The sequence below is a fragment of the Hemicordylus capensis genome, chromosome 4 (genome assembly GCF_027244095.1).
Source record: "Hemicordylus capensis ecotype Gifberg chromosome 4, rHemCap1.1.pri, whole genome shotgun sequence".
NCBI classification, from domain to species: Eukaryota; Metazoa; Chordata; class Lepidosauria; order Squamata; family Cordylidae; genus Hemicordylus; species Hemicordylus capensis.
The window spans coordinates 234,516,341-234,534,693 of NC_069660.1; the positions used below are offsets into that span (position 1 = coordinate 234,516,341).

The 18,353-nt window shown below is 47.1% G+C and overlaps 1 long non-coding RNA gene across 2 annotated transcripts in view; it reads right to left on the minus strand.

Annotated features, from left to right (window-relative positions):
* LOC128324728 (uncharacterized) overlaps positions 1-17,655 on the minus strand; it is a 37,354-nt gene extending 19,699 nt beyond the window's left edge. For both annotated transcript variants that reach the window (XR_008307061.1, XR_008307060.1), the window contains exon 1: positions 17,608-17,655. This is a non-coding gene — a long non-coding RNA (uncharacterized LOC128324728). The remainder of the gene's footprint in view (positions 1-17,607) is intronic.
* Between the last annotated feature and the right edge of the window lie 698 nt (positions 17,656-18,353).

Consider the following 18,353-nt stretch of genomic DNA (forward strand, 5'->3'; position numbering starts at 1 on the left):
GGAGCCTTTGGGGACAGGGATCCATCTTATTTATTTATTATTTCTTTGTGTAAACCGCCCTGAGCCATTTTTGGAAGGGCGGTATAGAAATCGAATTATTAATAATAATAATAATAATAATAATAATAATAGGGCAGAAAGGGAAGGGCACAGGGAAGCCACCCAGGGGCAAAAGTCAGGCAAAATAAAAATAGAAAGGGGGACAGGAGATGGCCTGGCCTGGTGGCCAGTGGCCACAGGGGCCCTCTCCACAAACCAGGCAGTCAGCAGTGGCTTCTCTTAGCATGAAAGGGGGTGGAAAGAGCAGGAATGGGGGAGGGAATTGATTGAAGATCTTCTTTCTTTAGTCTTCTTCCCTGCAGCATGGAGGAGCAAAAGCAGCAGAACCCCAACAAAGGCAGGCAGAGGCAGCAGCAGCTCTTCTGATTCTTCTCTCTTCTCCCATGAGGCAGAATGGCTGGCTGTTCCCTCCTTAAGTACAACTGAAAGTCCCTCCATCTGCCTTGTCCCTCCCCTCTAGCCAATGCTGGCACAGTTTCCCCTAGCAACACAAGATCTGAATAAAAACAAGCCAATCAAAAACCAAGGGGGAATGCCAGCCAATCACTTCACACTTGTAAGTGACCAATCAGAAGCTCAGAGGCCAGGATTTTCAATGTTCTTTGCAGGGACACAAAATGGTGACCAAGACTCAGAGCCACAAAATGGGTACTTGAATCACAGGATTGATTCGAGCTCAAATTTGGCCACTGAACCCAGGGCGATTTGTTTTGTGGCTGAATCACTCGAATCTATTAGATTTGAATTGAATCAATTCGGCCATGAATCAATTCACACATCCCTACTATGCAGGACTCTGTTTGGCCCAAATGGCTAACAGACTTAACCTCTGCATCCTTAATAGCTCCCTCTCAAACAACTACTCCACCAAATTCACCTCCTGGGCTGGGGTCAAAATGAGTGTCATTTACTATGTAATTGTCTTCAGAAAGTTGCTCCAATTTGAAGACCATTTTGAGGGGATCCCCTAATTTGACAGCGATCACTTCCCTGTCTCTTTACACTTAAAACCCTTTGGCAGCACCCCATGCCGAAGCATTATATCAACCACAAATTCTACCAGCAGGAAGAACCTGCTGCATTAAATGGTCCCCACAAATGGACAAAGCAATGACAGAACAACTCATCACTGAACATTTATAATGCATCTGCCTTTCCCTGCACTCTGCAGAGTCCCCCACTTTAATCCTAGAAGGCTACAGAAACATAGTGCAGGAACTACAAAAGCACCTAACTCATGAAAACGCTGCCTGCCCCAAACATTGCCTGCACAGCTCCAAACCATGGTTTGACTTAGAAGACGACTAAGACGAAGACGACTAAGACGAAGACGAGCTCATTGCCAATTACAATGCCTATAAAACCAACATAGGATGAACAACTGTGCAGGACCTTCTTAAACAAAAGAGTAGGGATGTGAGAAATGTTTTGGATACAAAACGTTTTGTACCCAAAACAGCCTGTTTCGGGTGTTTTGTAGACAAAACAAAACACCCATTTTCCAGATCCAAAAGTTCTGTATACAAAACAAAACATCCCTGTTTCGGCTACAAAACGTTTTGTTGTTTCGGACCTCCATTTTGTGGTGATCTCTGAGTCAGTCTCCATTTTGTGTTTGACATCTCTTTGAATTTCCCACCCTTCCAACCTTCTGATCGGTGACCTAAATCATGGGCTGACCTGCTGACAATTCCCTCCTTGTTCCCCATTGGCTATTTTGCTTCTTCCCACTCTTTACTGACCCCACATTGGTTAGGGGAAGGGTTGCTAACCCATGGGGTGCTGGGTTCTGCTGTTTCTGTGGTGTTCTGAGTGTAGATTCTCTGGTAGCATATGAGAGTGGATTCTTGTTTTTCACTGAAAAATCCCATATGCTACCAGAGAATCTACAATGAACACCTCAGAAACAACAAAACCCAGTACCCCACAGGCTTGTGGGTATGGGGGTGGTTGGCACCCTATGTGCACAACACAACCCCTCGCTCTGGGCAACCCCAGTGCCCCCCAAGTGGAATTATGGGGCTGCTGAAACCTCCATTATTCCTCATGGGAGAAATCTTAAAGACACGTAAACTTCATCAAATCACAAAAAATCCGCCCTTTGCCCAATTCCTTTGAAATAATTCTGGAAGTTTCCTTGCTCCCATTGGGCACTACCACCCACCACACTCTGCTCTGGGTCATCCCTTTCCCCTTGATTTGAAGCGATACATTTGCTGGAATCCCCATTATTCCCTATGGGAAAATTCTTAAAGATGTGTAAGCTTAAAAAATTTTCACAAAAAAATCAGCCCTTTGCTTAATTCCTTTGAAATGTGGGTGGTAGCTTCAGTCAGTCAGTCATGTTTATTTACGGTCATAGACCAAAATTGGGTGGTAGCTTCCACCCATTGGACACTACCACCACCCCCACTCTTTTTGCCCTGGGACCCTTTTAAAAAATCCAAATCGATTCGGATTCGGATTCAGAAAATTTGGCTACAAAACAAAACAGGGCTGATTCGGATTCAGAAAATTTGGGTACAAAACAAAATGGGGATGTTTCGATTCGGATACAAATCGAAACAAGAAAATTCCAAAATTCACACCCCTACAAAAGAGGCAATACAAACAACTGCTCAAACACAGAAAAAAGAGACACCATGAAAGACTGCTGGTCATGTCTCATCTAAGCAGTCAGAACCAATTACTCAAAGGGGTTGTGCACAAAACTGGACCTGGTAGTTCAATTCAAGTTTGAACCGGACTCGAACCGGGCGACCCTGGTTTGAGTACCAGTTCTGTTGAACCAGCTGCTGGTCCAGTTCAAATGGTCAAACAAGTTCAAATTGGTTCTGCCATATGGGATAATGGGAAATTGAAGTGGCCCATTATTCCTTGTGTAGCACTTAGGAACACCAAAACGGGTTGTTTTTAATGCATTTTTGGAATTTTTAATCCTTGACCTACAGACCCTGAAAAATTCAAAAATTCATTAGAAATTGCCGATTGCTTTGCAGGTTGGGTGGTAGGTAGCACCCATCATGATTCACCAACCAACCCGCTTTGGTAGCCTGAGCACTACCCATAGGGAATAATGGGCTGGTTCAAATTCCCATTATTCCCTCTGGTAGAAACTCAATCCACACCACACAAGTTTTTTTTAAAAAAATGTTCACATATATTTGTTTAAAAGGGTTTATCTCCCAAGTCCCAGTGGAACACAGCACAAAACAGACCAAAAATTATTCACTGGCGCAGATTCTGCCAGCCACACATTTCCTGTGTCCTACCTGCCAATGCATCATTGCCACAAGTTGCTCTCCAGACACAAACAATTATTCTCTAGCAAGAGCAGCAGCAGCAGCAACCTTTTAACATAAGAACAGCCCTGCTGGATCAGGCCCAAGGCTTATGTAGTCCAGCATCCTGTTTCACACAGATTGAAAAAAGAAAACCACATACTTGATGAAAAGTCTTCTTTATTCTCTTTGTGTCTTCAGTAAGTTGGCCTCAGGGGTAGAGGCGTATCTAGGGAAAATAGCGCCTAGGCAAGCACTGAAATTGCGCCCTCTGTCCAAACATCTAACACCCATCTTTCAGATAACTTTACTATAATTTCAGCTGAAAAATATAAGTCAAGCTCGTTAATCTTTTAAAATTTCAAAAACTATTTAGCAGTGGACGTAGCCAGACAAAAAAATGCTGGAAAACTACAAATATCAGTATGCTGGGGCTCATGAAATACTCAAATACTTATGTGGAAGTGTACTTGGAAAACTAAACAGAAGTGCCTATCTAATTCTTTACTATGCATTGTAGCATCACTATTACATAAGTTTTAAAAATAAATGGAGAATTTGGCTTTTCCCAGATACTCTGAAAATAATTAAAGAATATGCAGAGTAAACTGTGTCACTGCTTGGAATATATTCTAGTATTTCAGAAAGATAGTTAAAATGAGAGAAAGAGAGCAAGAAACTCCCAGTGGGCCGTAATACTAAGAATTTCACACTGATTCAAAGACAAACTCACCATTAATAGCCATATTATTAAGACACCACATTTAACTCACTTATCATAAGAAGCAAAGTAAGAGCAAATGAATACAATCTTAGCTCATAAGCTTCAGCTCAGTATTCACAAGCCCTGATTCTCTGTACATAGTGCCAAACTGAATATGTGTACAGTGACTTATATTATATTAAATTAAATTATTTTTTACCTGTAGCCCCTTCGGGGTGCTTCCTATAGGCCATGGGAAGGGGGCATCTGCAAAGGTTACCCCTCCCACCGCTGGCCTCTAGGGCCTCGCAGAGACCATTTGAGCATGTGCAGTGGCCATTTTTTAAAATATTTTTTTTAATGGCTGCTGAAAACAAAATAGCCACCGTGCAAGCTCAAATGGCCTCTGTGAGGACTGGCATGGCCTAGGGCCTCACAGAGGCCATTTGAGCATGTGCAGTGGCCTTTTTTTTTTTTTTTAATTAATTTTAGGAATTTGCACCCCCCTTCAAGTGGCACCCAGGGCACATGCCCTACCTGTCTTACCCTAGATACGCCCCTGCTCAGGGGCTGGGCCTGGGCTGACAACCTGCAGGCTGACACATCAGGAAACCAGTCTAGACTCATCATGGCCCAATGCATGTGTTTGTCTGTGCATGTATGTGTATCTGGCTGTGCTGCAGAAGCAAACAACAAACCAACAAAACAAAACCAACAACATTTAAAAACCAGCCAAAAAACCACTCCATCATATGCTCCATCATAGTATCTGATGGGTGCTGGCCCAGGGGTACCAGTCCATCATCACCAGCCTAGCAGTGGCGTCCATGCTTATCTGCATGTGTCAGCAACACTAACAGGCAGATTGTGATGCATTCAGGTTGCCCAGGGTGAGTTGGTGTTGCAGTGGGTGACCATAAGTCACTCACCCTCCACATCCAACTTAGGATAGCTCATCAGGGAGAGGTTGGCCTTCAGAAGGACCAACTGCTCCACAAAGCCAGCTTCTAAGCACAAGTGATGGGGTGTCACTACATCCCCAGCCATGGAGAACACCCTCTCACTCTGACACTGGTCAGGGGGCAGGAGAGGAGCTGTCCAGCAACCATTGCCAAGGCCAACCAGACTTAGTGATGCATTGGCCCAAACTGGACAAGATCAATCTAAGGTCCACCACCACTGGCACTTGAACGTACTACATAATACTTTGCTTGGCACCAGTACAGGGCACGGCTGACACCTCCTGTATCCCTGGCAAGGCACCAAGGAACCCCCATTTGAAACACAGGGTGGAACAAAAGGGTGGACATGCTGGCTATGTTGATGCTGCCAGGGACACCACGCTGCTGAACTGGGAAGCAGCAGTTGCTACTACTGGGTGTGGACTAGAAGTAGGTGCTCCAACACCCTTCTCTTGGTTCTGACCCAGCCTCCTCTCCTTTGCTTGCCTCACCTCTTGAACCAGGAGGGCCCTCTGATACAATAAGGGGGTGGTGTTGGTTGATTTGACCCTTAGCCTACCACATGCAGCCAACAAGCTGCCTCAAATGTTCATTTCTGAGATTCATGGGTGATTTTGGAGAAGGAAAAATGACATGCACGTGTGCACGCACGTGCACGCACACACACACACACACACACACACACACACACACACACACACCTGTGAGTTTTAATGGGCTTTATTAAGGCTAATGATTACAAGTGTAGGTGATTCAGCATATAAGCAAGTAGTTATCAATTTCATTTTTCTGTGATGATAATGTAGTGTTCAGTAACAGCTAAAAGCATTCCTAAAATTATTCCCCCCTTTACCAAAATGCAGAGCTGCTAGCTAGGAAAGAGTTTTGGCCTCACCAAGAAGCAGGCAGTCATGTTATCAGCTAAGCAAGCTGAGGAATTCAGCTTTTGTGTGCAAGAGTGCCTTATCTTGCTGCTACTTAGCAACAACCCAAAACAATTCCCCCAATCTGTCAATTCAATCAGTGTTTCCCATTTAATTTGGTCTAATAATTTCCATGACAGTTAACTCATACTAATAATAAGTGGAAGGCATCTTTGACTCTTAACAGAAAAAGCATTTCTTTCTAACCCTTCTACTAAATGCTGAATAGTTTAGAAGAGTTTCCTTTCATTAGGAGCAAGTGGTTGAAGGCCTTTTGCATCTCCTGATTGTTCCAAAACAAGCCAAAAGCTGTGTTGGCAGAGAGCAAAAAGCTAAAGTACAGTTTTCAAAAAGGGAGGGAGACCAGCAAGAGGAATGTCCATTAAGGCAGTTTAGGAAGGGGGAGAAGAGGGGCTGGAAGGAGGAGAGGGGGAGACAGACACTGTTTTCCGCCACCAGGCAAACGATGGCTGCAGCGGAGACTTTGCTGGAGCTCAGGATAGGTAAGAGAAGATCCAGAGCTGCTGCTTTGGCATACAAGCTGCTTGTCACAAGAAGGAATGACTCAAGTGCCAAGACCAGCTTGGAAATGAGCTTCCAGTCCATGATGGATGAATTGCACACTCACAAGCAATAGTTCCCCACCAGGGCAGGTGCTGGAGCAAGAGAAAGGTCACATTCCACTGTGTCTCAGCATCGCTAGGGATAATGTCTCCAGGTAGGCTAAGTTCACTCTGCCTCTCACAGAGCATTCACCTACCCTTCTTCCTTCAGTGAAAATAGGCTGCTATCTTGCAGCATTTCTCCACAAGAGCAGCCATGGCAGCAGCCTCTGAGGAGGGAGCCCCCAATGCTCCCTCGCCCCGACAGATGTGTACATCTGTCACAACCAGGTGCATAGTGAGTACCATACAGTGTATGGATACAAACTACAACTTCTGGGCTGCCCGCAGCACCTTGGCACCATTATCAGTGAGCAATTGGTGACCATGAAGCCCCTGTGGAGGTTTGGCTGCCTGGACAGCCATTCCTCCACCTGGTGCCTGATGACCACCAACAGCTCACCTGCCATGTGGTCTGTCTCCAGAAGTTCCACAAGCAGCAGAGCCCACCTGGGCTTTGCTGCCTGGTATGTGTAACACCAACAGTGTTATCAGAACTGCCCCAGAACCCTGGCTAGATGTTCCAACTGTGCTTTTGGCTTAGCATGAGGAATTAGCTTAGCAAGAGAGAGCAGTCCCATTACAGTATCAAATTTGTACAAGTTTGGTAGTTGGAAAAGATGAGGAGGTAGAAATGCAATACAACAGATTCATTTAGGGGCAAATAGGACTACAGGAAGGCAAAGGTTATGAGGCAATAAAATCTTAACTGGTAGTCTTAACAAGTATCTCACTGATGGTAATTTAGCTTAGGGTCCAAATTACAAGTTAAGGCTTGCCATAGGAAGTGCTTGGAGGCAGGAATAGAGAAGGGAGTATTTTATTTCCTTGAGGAGTGCCTTTTGAATTAGGTCTACTTGCTGGCTGTTTGCCTTCTCTACGCACTTCCTAAAAGCATAAACTGGTGTCAGGCCCTGTTGAGTCCAGCAGCCCTGACACAACCTCCTTGAATGCCCAGTACAAGGAGGGCACCACCCTCCTACTGAAGGTGGTGCATGAAGGGATCTGGTACTCAGGGGAAAGCAGCTGGAGTAATCAGCAGAACTTGGCATTCTCCACCATCAGAAATGGCTGGTCATCCAGAGCCATCATCTCTCCTGTGGCCCTGGTTATGAGATTTGCATCCGGGCAACCAGACCACTTGCCCACTGGACTCATCCACTTTGTGACAGGTAATGTGCCCTTCTTGAGAGCAGGAGCATCCTTTGCCACTGCTAGTTGAGGCCAAACAGGCTGCCTAGTGCTACCAGTAGGAGTGAGGATGCCCATATTAATGCCGTTTGATGTGCCTCTGCATCAGTGACATACCCAGATGCTTAGTTTCCTTTCCCCTGCTGACCTATGCCCTGCAGTGGACAGAGACAGCACAAGTAGGCTCACTTTGGCAGTGCTCAAAGTGGTCATCAAAACTGGCTAAAGGCTGCTGGGAACAAGAACTTCCTGTTCCTAAGCAAATACAGCTGGGCAAACAGAGAGCTTAATGCAAAAAGGCTGCTCTGACACAGTGGTGGGCAATGGAGGAGCAACAGAGGGGCAGGTAAGACTTCATGAGGCTCCATGAACCCACACTTTGCCTTGATCTGAGATGCATCCGGCAGAAGTTCATTAGGGACATCTCTAGGATGTGACTGGGGAACCTACAACTGTTATATGTCTGCCTGGCTGCATCCCTCCCCAGCCTTATGTCCATTTGAAAGACCAAGGCAAAGTGTGGGTGCATGGAGCCTCATTTCCAAAGCCATCATCATATATCAGAGTGTGCAAAGTCTGTACAGCTTATATGGCACAGAAGTTAAGATGAGCACCTTTACTTGCAATTTCTATTCTTTTTAGAGCACTAGTGAAAATGTAAAGCAGCTTAAATCTAATTTGAAACCAAAGGTTTTTAGATTACTTAATATATTTTAAATAGGAAGCACAAAACCTGTTTGGTTATTTGAATAAGTATTGCTCCTTCCCACACATTTGCATCATATGTTTAGGGCACTTATCCATACAAATGGATAAGTCATAATGCAAATCTGCAACACTGTTGTACACTGCATGTGGATTGTCATCCAGAGTTAACTAAGTTATACACCCTTCTCCCCATTCAAAATCACAGGCATCCTCTATAATAAGATCCCTCGGTGTGTGCCCGTGTCCGTGTCTGCGCCCGTGTCTCCCTCAGCTGTTCTGGGCATGCGCAGAGCGCATGCCCAGAACAGCCGAGGGAGAAACGGCCGCAGGCACCAGGCGGCCATGTTGGCCGGATGGCTGGCCTGGCCGTGGAGGCGAGGAGGCGGGCCGGGCCGGGCCGCAGAGGCGAGGCGGTGGGCCGGGCCGCGGAGGCGAGGCAGCGGGCTGGGCTGGGCCAGGCCAGGCCACGGAGGCGGAGAGGGGCCCGGGTTGGGCCGGGCTGCAGAGGTGAGGCAGCGGGCTGGGCCAGGCCGGGGAGGGCGAGGCAGCAGCCGCAGCCGTGGCAGGGAGAGCGAGGCGGTGGCTGCGGCCGCAGCAGGGAGGGCGAGGCGGCGGCGGCGGCCACAGCAGGGAGGGCGAGCCAGCGGCTGGTCTCCGTGGTGGTGCGGCAGCAGCGGGACGGGGGCGGCCCAGCAGCACGGAGGAGGAGCAGCCACGGCCAGGTAAGTAGAACTTTCAAAATGGAGGAGGAGGGGGAAGGGCAAGAGGGAGTGGGGCAGAGGGGAGGGGAGGGGCAAGAGGGAGTGGGGCAGGGGGAGGGGGAGGGGCAAGAGGGAGTGGGGCAGGGGGAGGGGGAGGGGCAAGAGGGAGTGGGGCAGGGGAGGGCAAGAGGGAGTGGGGCAGCAGGGAGGGGAGGGGCAAGAGGGAGTGGGGCAGGGGAGGGCAAGAGGGAGTGGGGCAGGAGGCTGAGAGGGAGGGGTGGGAGGGAGGGGTAGAGAGGCAAGAGTGTGGGGCAGAAGGGAGGGAGGGAGAGTGGGGCAGGAAAGAGAAGGGAACAGCCATCCCCAAAGAGCGAGGTGCGGGCGAGGAGGCAGCGGGGGAAGCCGGGCGAGGCGGCAGCGGAGCGGATGAGGTGTGGCTGAGGCAGTGGCGGAGGGGCCCGGCCACATTAATACAGAGGAGGCGGTGGGCACAGCTGGGTGGAGGCGGAGGAGGAGGTATGGAGGAGGAGGAGGCTGGCCCCAAAGGTCTACTAGCACCCATTAATTTAACGGGCTTAAAGATACTAGTGTTCTATAATGTTGTATCCTGCAGATGTGAATCATTTTGCATTGCATTATTACTGATAACTAAATTCATTTTGTATTGTCTGACGCAGCTGGTCATTGGTATGTGTTTTCTTCACAAATCTGATATTGATATTCTCAGTCCTGCTGCCTGTTCCAAACACTTTTCTATAACAGCAAATATTCCAGGTTTGCATCAGAAGTGGAACACTGCAGATATGAGCGGCATTAATTCATAATTATATGAGACATTACATGTTTGATGACAAATTATGGAATCATGTGTCATCCGCTTTTGCAACCATAAGTCACAGAATCTGCCGTGCTACTTTCAGGGCAATGCAGCTCGTGAGTCACATTAAAAGAATAATTGTTGTCTTTGGTTAGTAAGCTGTTTTAGTAAGTAGTTTCCCACTCCCTGAAGCTACTTGCACCCTGAGGAAGGTTAATTGTGACACAAATGATTCAATCAGGAGTTTGATTTATGGTTGACACTCCAGTGATTTCAGCTTTGTACAGGGCACATATTTTGTCATGCCCAACTTTCATTTCCCCCCTATTTTATTAAAAAGTATTGAACTGTAGCCTCCTTTACAAATCTCTGAAAGAGACATCTTCTGAATGGCAATAATATTCACTTAATATTGCCACCAGAATAAGAAGTAATGTAGGGGCTAGATCTGTGCTTCAGTGATGGAGCACTATTTCAGCCATTTAGAAAATGAAGCACTTTACAAAATGTGTTAAATCTTTCTAAGCTGAGCTTGCTGTGAGAGCACTAAAATATTTTGTATTATATTAAAAAAAAACACCCAACCATCATTTGAAAATTTACAAAATGCACATCTATAAATGATAGTAATCTACTGCTTGAAGTCCAGGCTTTAACACACTCAATTTCCAGATTCTCCACATGCATTTTTTTTTAAAAGGAGACCCAACCAAGGAAAATAAAAATAAACTACCAAACCAGCATTGTAAAAATCCTTTTACTTAGAGCAGAGATCATGTGAACTCCAGCATTTTCTACTTTTAGAGTCAAAACACTATAAAATATCCTTAATCTAGCTTTCTAGACTGCTAGGGCATCTTTAGTAGCGATGCTAAAAATGTCATTTAGTTTAGAATATGTTTCTTGTTGTTAATGTTGGATACAAAGTGAAAGACAGTCATTTAAAAACCATGTGTACATTCCATCCAGTGTAGATTTTACACTGGGGTTGTGGACACTGGAAATGCAAGCACCAGTTTAAGAAGAAAATAGCATTCTCTTTTGTTGTTAAAGCCTCATCCTTGAGTGTATTTAGAGTGCGGTCAACCACCACAAATCGGCAAATTTTTAGTATCACATGTAAAGGGGTGACCTTACTGAAATAAAATCTATTCTATTCAGGGCAAAATATCTTAATGCGCTGTGGAACTGTGTATGCAAATCCCCAGATGCCCCTGTGCAGAAAATGACAGCACTTGAACTGACCAGCAGTAGCTATTAAAAAGGCTCTACACACATTAAGTGCATAGAGGGGGAATTTCAAATCCCATTAAAGTCAATGGTAAAGATCTCACTCATTGTAATGGCTCATGATTGCACCCATAGATTTTCTAATTGTAGTGTACAAGATTTCATAGGTCAAGAGTCCCACTCTTTTTGGCTCTCTGAATCCAGAGTTCTGAATTGACTCTCCTAGTTTGCATCATGCTGTGTCTAGTTATATAGGCAGGAAATGGCACATTTCAAAAGGGTATGTTATGTATGAATAGTTCTATAAGCACTTAAAGCACTGAAAATTCTAATAGAAAATATATGCATAATGCATGCACTTGTAAGTAACCAAGGATTCCTGTGCAGGCACAATACTAGCAGGACAGTATCATACAGATCTCATTAAGGGTCAACTGAGATGAGAAATCTATCTTTGCAGTTCTGCCTTTTAAAACTTTTATTTTTTAAAAAAACCAGCAGTTGCAGGGAAGGCATATAGATTGAAAGCTTTGGGGGGTGGGGGAAAAGAGAATTTTACCATTTTTCATGCCTTTCTCCCCTTCCTTCCATTTGCTCTGGAAGGAAAAACCGATGCGCGCGCGCACACACACACACACACACACACACACACACCCCAGGCAAATAGCAGGTTTGGGAGGGCAATTTTCATTGGCAAAAGGACATGGGGGATCCCCCTTCCCAGTGCTGCCTGGATGCCCCTACAACTTCTTTTTAAATACATAGTTTAAAAGGCAGAAATTCAACGATGCATTTCTCTTCTTATCAAGTTTGGCCCTGAGGTCATAATGTGAAAGAGGCCCTTTAAGGTTGCAAATAATATCACAGTTGTGGGACTTGTTCCCTGCCCCTTCCATTCTCTAGCATGTAGAAATAAAATAAAATAAATGAATAAATAAATAAATAAAGTGGCCTCTGTAGGGTAAAGGGGAAGCAGGGAGATTCCCGCATATCAACACTGTCAGGACACTAGCCCCAAGTGGAATCTTCAATTGGTATAATGTCCCATTGGACGTAAACACCTATCCTGCTCTTGCAATTTCTTTGTCTCATCTGTGACAAGGACCAGGGATGTCCTAGACCTTGAACAGCTCCCAGGGCAACACATCAGGACTAGAGATGCGCATGAATAATATTTTGCTATTCAATTCAAGCTCGAATAGAATCACAAAATACTCAAATCAAATCAACTTGAATCGATTTAAGTGGTCTGGCCATAGGGAACAATGGGAGACTTGAATCACCACATTGTTCCCCATAGTCAGGTCCTAGCGATACCAGAGTGGGTTGGGTGGTAGGGCATGATGAATGCTACCTACCAACCAACCCACAAAAGAAATGGGCAAGCAGGCAATTTGATTTTTTAAAAAAAAAACACTTAAACACCCCCCCCCAGTCATAGTATTCTTGGGTGTGGGGGGGATTTAAAACTTTTTTTAAAAAAAATTGCCAACTTGTCCATTTCTTTTGTGGGTTGGGTGGTGGTAGTACCCATCACACTGTACAACTCAACCCACTTTACAGTTCTTAGGACCTACCCATGGGGAATAATGGCATGATTTGAATTCCCCATTGTTCCCTATGGCCAAAACAAGCTGAGTGCACAAATTTTGCAACCCTGCCTTGAAAGACACTGCAGAACAGAAGCACACAGTCCCTTCCAACACAGAACACCACATATTGCTAAACAATAGTCCAGAAATGGCCAAAAAAGAATCACTGATCCAGATTGCACTGCCAGCCACAGTGCCTGAACTGCAGTAACATCATTGGCACAAGTTGCTCTCTCACACACAATTATGACTCCTTACTTCTATACTGCAAAATCAACACTCTTAACAGCCAGCAAGCATCACCATAAGCTCAACTAGAACAATGTCTTCAGCCACATTTTGACTGAGTACACCTCGTAATGCAGAATACAGATTGCAGAGAAGACCAGTGCAGTGAGTGAAGCAAAAGTTAGTCTCAAGGCCAGACATGGAACTCATCAGAGCAGTCACCAAGAAATATTACACAGGGAGTTGCCACTGTCTATTTCTTGTCACAACAACATCTCAAAAACAGACCAAACCACAACTCAAGGAAAGAAGGAAAGCACCCAAGTTCTGCCTTTGACAATCTGAGATCCTGCAGAACCAGACAGTAACAGCAAGCAATAGCACAGCAAGCACATTAGATTTATTTAGTGCTGAGAAAAGCAGAAAATCAAACCTTCCTTCCTTCCATCCTGCCTGCCACAGAGAGACAAGAGGACAAAGCAGTCATGACCACAATGGTCTGACAAGAAACAAAGCTTACTAGGTGACCTGGTGCAGAGCATCTCCCCCCACTCCAGCCCCATTCCTGTCTCCCCCACCCCCCGCAGCCTGTTCTCTCTCGGCGGCCAGGCCACTTTTCCTCGGCTGGCTGTCTGCCTGCGGCCACTTCTTTGCAGCTGCCTGCTGGTGGCTGCTTCCCCTGCACAGCTGCCTGCCATCCTGGCGGCCACTGCTTCCCCTGTGTGGCTGGCCAGGCTGGCAGCCGCCGCTTCTCCTCTGCACCCATTTCTCCTCCCCTCCCTGTCACTAATCTGCAACTCTCTCACGAGAGGTGTCATGCATGGGATTAGCGACGGGTACGTTCAAGAGAATGAAATATATAGATACTCTTACCATGAGAAGATGTCTTCTTTCTTCTCCAGTGTACATCCGTGAGTGCCTGCCTGCATCTGAATAACACCATGGCATCAGATTGATGCTGGGCCCTGGCTCACAGCCTGACACATGGATCAGGGCACCAGTCCATCATCTCATAATTGGCCAGGCTGGTGGCAGTCATGTGTCAGCAGTACAAATGGGCAGACTGACACATCTGGGTTTAGGGTTGGCCAGTGGTGTTGCAGTGGGTGGGGGTGACCGTGACTCACTCACCTTCCATGTCCAGCTTGGGATAGCTCAGGAGGAGGAGGTTGGCCTTCAGGAAGGCCAGCTGCGCCACCATGTCACCATCCATGAGCGTGCCATGGTGTCACCAAGTGTATCATCTATGGTGTGCCAGAGTGTCACCATGCCCCCTGCCCTAGGGAATACCCTCTCGTTCTGTATGCTGCTCAGTGGGCAAAAAGAGGAACCATCCAGCAATGACTGCCTATTCCAACAAGCCTTGGTGATGCGTTTCCCAAAACTGGATCGGCTCCGTCTACCAGACGACCACTGGCTCCTGCAGGTACTGCAGTACGCACTGCTCAGCACTGCTGCAGGGCTCAGTGGGCTCTTCCCATAACCCTGGCAAGGTTCCAAGGAACCTCTCCATGAACCACCGGGTGGAACACAGAGGTGGAACTGCCAGCAATCTTGGCCCTGCCAGGGACACCAAGCTGATAAAATGCAAAGCGGCAGTGATGCTGCACCTAGGGGTGGACAGCACTCTAGCAGTACGTGCTCCTGCACCCTCTTCCTAGTTGTGCCACAGCCTCCTTTCCTCTGCCTGCCTAACCTCTCTAACCAGGAGATGCCTCCACCTGGGCAGCTGGTCAGGGGTGTGCTGAACTGAACCACCACTCCAGTCCTCAGCTGACCTTCCAAGGCATTTGCTTCCCCAGTGCTCAGGATGGTCTGGAGCTCACCCATCTTCCTTTTGAGAAGAAGAGCAGCGGGCAAAGCCTGGCTCGGCATTGCTGTCTCAGCACATAAACTTTCTGTGGCAACAAAGAATGGCTTAAGTGCCAAGACAATCTCAGAAAGGAGTGCCCAGTCCTGGTGGGATAGGTCAGTCACTTCTAAGCCACACCTCCTTGCCCGGCCATGGATGGCCAACTCTTGCTTCTGCAGGTGCCAGAGCAATAGAAAGGTGACATTCCACCAGGCTGGAGCATCCTGAGGGATCAGGTGTTCAAGTAGGACTCAAGCTGCCTCCCCTTGAGCATCTGCCTATCCATTTTGCTCCATTGGAAGAAAACTGCTGCATTGCAGCTCCTCTCCAGAAGAGCAGCTGTGGCAACAGCAGGATGGTGCCCAGCACCAGCAGCAGGGATGTCTCATCTGGCCGCAGCCCCAGAAGGGCCAAATGCATTCTGCACAACAACAAGAACAAATATTTATATACCTCTTTTCAACCAAAGTTTCCAAGTGGTTTACATAGAGAAATAATAAATAAATAAGATGGTTTCTTGTCTCCAAAGGGCTCACAATCTAACAAGAAACATAGGATAGACACCAGCGACTATCACTGGAGATACAGTGCTGGACGTGGATAAGGATAGTTACTCTCCCCCTGCTAAATAAAGAGAATCATGACATTAAAAGGTGCCTCTTTGCCCAGTTAGCAGGGGCAAACCAGACTCAGAGTTTGTGCCACACAGCGAATGGACACACACTGAGCCTGCTCGGCTGTCTTAGTTATCTTGTCAGCATTGTCAGTGACCATGAACCCTCAGCGAAGGTTTGGCTGCCTGGAGAGCAATCACCCCACCTGGCAATTCACGGCCATTGACAGTTCATCTGCCCTGTGGTCAGTGCCCAGCATCTCCACATGTAGCACATCCCACCTGTGCTTTGTTGCATGGGAGGGGCTGGCCATGCCACCACCAGCAGATGCCCCCTCCTTCTCCTGCCCCCACCATTGTGCCATGAGGGACAGGAAAGCAGTGTGCCTCCCACTGGGACTGGTCCACAGTTATGCAGTGAGGTGCATGCTGGTGCACAGCAGCCTTGACATGGCCTTTCTGCATGCCTGGTACAGGGAGGGCACCACTCACCTCCTGAAGGTGGTTCATGAGGGGATGTTGTAGTCAGCGGAGGGGACTCAATCATGTTGTAGTCAGCATGAGGAGGTGTTGTAGTCAGTTGGAGCAGCTGGTGGGGGCCACTGTTCCCCACCATCTGGAGTGGCTGGTCATCCAAAGCGATAATCTCCCCAATGGCATGAGTAATGAGATGAGGCTCTGGGTGACAAGATGGCTTGCCCACTGACTGCACCCATTGCACAAGCAACTTTCCCTGCTTGAGAGCAGGTACCTTCCTGATAGTTGAAGACTCACCAAGCCAATTGCTTTTAGAAGGAGCATGGACCCGCGGGTTATGCCAATGCAGGTCCTGCAGCATCCCTGATGTCATAAGATGCTTAGGATCCTTACTTTTGCTGGCCTCTGTCCTGCAGTGGATGCAGGAAGCATCGTGTGGGTCACAATTTCAGAGCTCAGTGTGGACAAACACCAGGCTGCTATTGGTCCGTGGACCATTGTGGTGATAGTGGTACTGGGACTGTTCATTTGTTCTGGTGGCTGTTACCACCACTGCCCTCTGTCTGGGTCTAAGGATGTCCAGGAAGCAGAAGAAGTCCCTGCTTCTCCTCAGTCTCAGCGGGGTGTCACACTGCCAACAGGGATTGGGGAGGATGGAGAGTGTGATCTGGCTGGGCTATCAGCCAATGACACTTCCTCAGATGACACAGGAGCAGCTTATTTCCTGACAGGGGAAGAAATATCTCCCAATTCTACCTCAGCTGCCACAGGAGGCTGTGCTGCAGGACTGGGGTACACCATATCAGTGGGGTCAAGTTGGGAATTAGGCATCTCTCATCATCGCCCACCATGACCAGCAACATCATTCCTCCCTCTGCCTGCCATTCTGCTCCAGGCTCCGATTCACACCTTCCCAGACATCTTGAGGTGTTTTTTTAAAATTAAAAACCTACCGCTTAGTATTACAGGGGAGAACGAGCACCTTTAAGGGGGTATTGTCCCAGGGATGGTCTATTTATGCTCTGTGTGGCACACACAGCACTTTCTATAGCACTGTGGTGCACATACAGAAGCTAGAAAAATTAAATCCCCCCCCAAATAAAGAACCAGGCTTTTTTAGGGGACCAAGCAACAATGGGGCAAGTCTAAGAGAAGGGAAGGCAAAGGGCAGAGGATTACTGTGGCCTCTCTAACTCAAACCCACCCCTCTTGTCCTACAGTCCTAAAGGTAAAGTGTGCCATCAAGTGTGTGTTGACTCCTGGAGACCACAGAGCCCTGTGGTTGTCTTTGGTAGAATACAGGAGGGGTTTACCATTGCCATCTCCCACACAGTATGAGATGATGCCTTTCAGCATCTTCCTATATTGCTGTTGCCCGTTATAGGTGTTTCCCATGGTCTGGGAAACATACCAGTGGGGATTCGAACCAGCAACCTCTGGCTTGGTAGTCAAGCCATTTCCCCGCTGTGCCATTAGGTGGCTCCTACAGTCCTACTTGCAGTTAATCCCTCCCTTCTCCAAACTAGGCCCTATTTAAAGAACTCTAAATAAAACACTGCCCAGAGCCTCTGGATGGGGTGATTTATAAATGAAATGAAAAAACTAACAAATAAAACCTGATCAAGGCAGTGCAGGTGGAGGGGTGTCTCATCTTGTGGCAGTTTCTGCTGGGGGCTTCCAGAATCTTCGGCTTGAGTCTTCCAAGTGTTGTTGCTCTCAGGAACACTCTTGGACTGAGCTTATACCAGAACCTGACAGTTGGTGGTAGGGCAGGTGGTCACCAGTCAGCCAGTCAGACACAAAGAAACCTGGTATGTGGGGTGGGGGCAGAAAGAGCCTAGAAGGTTGGGCACCAGACAGAACATACCAACCTCCCCCCTCAATGAATCCACTTGGGGCTGCTGCTACAATTTAAATTAAAAAAGGAAAAGGAAAAACATCAGCACATCTCCCCATTTATTAAAGCCATTGGGGCTTGGCTACAAGCAAGAATAAGAAATCCAAAGTAAAAAAAATTCCAAGCAGCACCCAAGTAAAGCTACTGGGGGCTGTTGGTACTTTTTTTTTTTAAAGATAGAAATATAAAATAAAAGCAGTTTATTTGTTTATTATGACAAATAAAAGCAATGAGAGAAGAAACAGGAATGGCCCTAAAGACCAATCAGCCAATGCAGGGAAGCAGATGAGGATCAACTCCTACCTTCCCACCAACGGAGCCATAAGTACAACCTTTACACTCCGTACCAAGAACAGATTAACCTGGGCATGGAGAACCTTCCCTCATCCCCCAAGGAGTCTTCTACAAGGGAGACTGGATTACATCAGGCATCTCCTCCACTATCTAATAACTCTG